General features: G+C 39.3%; 1 protein-coding gene across 1 annotated transcript in view; it reads right to left on the bottom strand.

The window, feature by feature from the left end:
* The window catches only part of LOC118373223 (polypeptide N-acetylgalactosaminyltransferase 4-like), a 75,797-nt gene extending 74,267 nt beyond the window's left edge, over positions 1–1,530 (bottom strand). Inside the window, exon 1 of the mRNA XM_052470013.1 lies at positions 1,510–1,530. The gene's annotated coding sequence lies outside the window, so the exon portion shown is untranslated. The remainder of the gene's footprint in view (positions 1–1,509) is intronic.
* Positions 1,531–2,257: the final 727 nt, after the last annotated feature.

The raw sequence follows: 2,257 nt of genomic DNA, 5'->3' as shown, positions 1-2,257 counted from the left end.
CACACAGAGGTGCGATGGCTAAGCCAGGGAAAGGTGCTTCAAAGATGTTTCGAGCTTCAGTGAGGAGATTTGTCTGTTCTTGGACAGCAAAGGGAAAGACACAACACAACTCCGAGACGAAATGTTTCTGTGTGAAATGGCTTTTCTGTGTGACATTACGAGTCATCTGAATGCAATGAACTTGCAGCTGCAGGGTCGGGATCGTGTCATCTCTGATATGTACAGTACAGTGAAGGCATTTAAAACCAAACTGACTCTGTGGGAGACGCAGATGCGGAAAGAAAATTTGAGCCACTTTCCCAGCTGCCAGACCATGAAAGAGAAGCTCTCTACCAGTGCGTTCCCGAGCGCACAGTTGGCTGATAAAATAGGTATGCTTGCCGCTGACTTTCGACGCCGATTTGCTGACTTTGAAGCACAAAAAGCAGGTTGGAACTGCTCGGTAACCCATTTGCTGTTGACGTGGAAAGCTCACCACCAAACCTCCAAATGGAGTTGATTGACCTCCAATGCAATGATGCACTGAGGGCAAAATATGCGGCAGTGGGTGCTGCGGAGTTCGCCCGTTTCCTCCCCGACACAATGCCCCAGCTGCGCATCCAGGCTGCTCAAACGTTGTCTATGTTTGGCAGCACATACCTGTGTGAACAACTGTTTTCTTTGATGAACTTGAACAAAACATCACACAGAAGTCGACTTACTGCTGAACACCTCCACTCAATTCTGAGGATTTCCTCAGCTCAGAGCCTTACCCCGAACATTGATGAACTTGTGGAAAAGATGGGACACCACCAAGTATCACCCTCAACCTCAAACAAGTGAACATTACTGTGCAATCACATATTTAGAGTTTTTACTCAGTTCAAGTTTAAAAGTTAAAGTTTAATATTTGTTTTCACTGCATGTTACTTCTCCTTAAACAAAGTGTTGTTTTTGATTAATAGATTTTTGCACTTTATTTTATTGTATTTCAATCCAATTATATTTTAAAAATATTTCAGTTGAGTGGATGATAGAAAATTGCTATTATTGTTTTTTTCTTTGAAGTAAATTTAGCCCACTTTTGCTAAAATAGAAAATATAGGCTACTGATGGTGCCTTGAATACCGGTTTCTTTCATTTAATGTTCATGTTATGGGGATTTTTATATAAAGGAAATTTGTCTTTTGTGTCTGTTGAAAATTAAAGATTACTGACAGAGCCATAAGAAAATATTGCTTTATTTATCTGATCATATTGGAATATATTTGTTAGGTTTTCAGTAGGTTCAATTAGGTTCACTAGACTATATGCGTCATTTAAAAATTTTTCAATGAACATTCGAACAGTCCGGCCCTCGGCTTGTAGCTACATTTTTTATTTGGCCCTCCGTCCATTTGACTTTTGACACCCCTGATCAAGGCTGTCACGTCTACTCCTGCTCCTCCTCTCTGGCAGTCGTTTTCGCCAGGTTATTCATTACCACACCTGTCACCATCGTTACGTGCGCCTGCGCTTCATGAGACTCACCTGGACTCCATTGCCTTGCTGATTTCCTCCCCTATATCTGTCACTCCTTTTGGTTCTTTCCCCAGGTGTTATTGATTTTGTTCCAATCTTTTATGTCTGTACCTACTCTCGTTTTGTTCCATTATTTATTAAATTCACTCTCTGTACTTGCTTCCCGATTCTTAGCGAACACATTACAACGGCAAAGGGTGGCTACTTTGAAGTATATAAAATATATTTGGATTTCTTTAGAACGTTTTCGGTTACAACATGATTCCATTTGTGTTATTTCATAGTTTTACAATGTCAAAATAAAGAAATACCCTAGAATAAGTAGGTGTGTCCAAACTGTTGACTGGTACTGTATATGTGTATATATATTCTATCCATGGTTGACACTCTAAGAGGTGTGGCTAACAGGTTAGAGCCTGCATTTATTAATTAGATTTTCATGTGCCCCAGTCTGAACTCTCAATATGTCTATGTAAGTTTGCATGCTTTTGAACATTAACATTATTTTTGACAACTTCTTAAAATTGACAAATAAAAAAACAATTGTTGAATACTTGTGGGAATAAACAAAAGGCACATATATGCATAAATGTAAAAGGATGTGAAACACCCCTTAAATGTGCTTGGGAATGGAGGAGTTAACATGAATCAAACCTTTGGACCATAACTGTTTGGCTTTGACTTTTTTGTGGTCAGTATTTCACAACTGTTGGTTAAAGGAAGCCTTTGTTTCAAATCCTACAGACCATTGTTGTAC

Source organism: Oncorhynchus keta, chromosome 19 (assembly GCF_023373465.1).
Source record: "Oncorhynchus keta strain PuntledgeMale-10-30-2019 chromosome 19, Oket_V2, whole genome shotgun sequence".
Taxonomy (NCBI): Eukaryota; Metazoa; Chordata; class Actinopteri; order Salmoniformes; family Salmonidae; genus Oncorhynchus; species Oncorhynchus keta.
The sequence above is the reverse complement of the archived record's forward strand: the minus strand, read 5'-3'. Positions and strand labels throughout refer to the sequence as shown.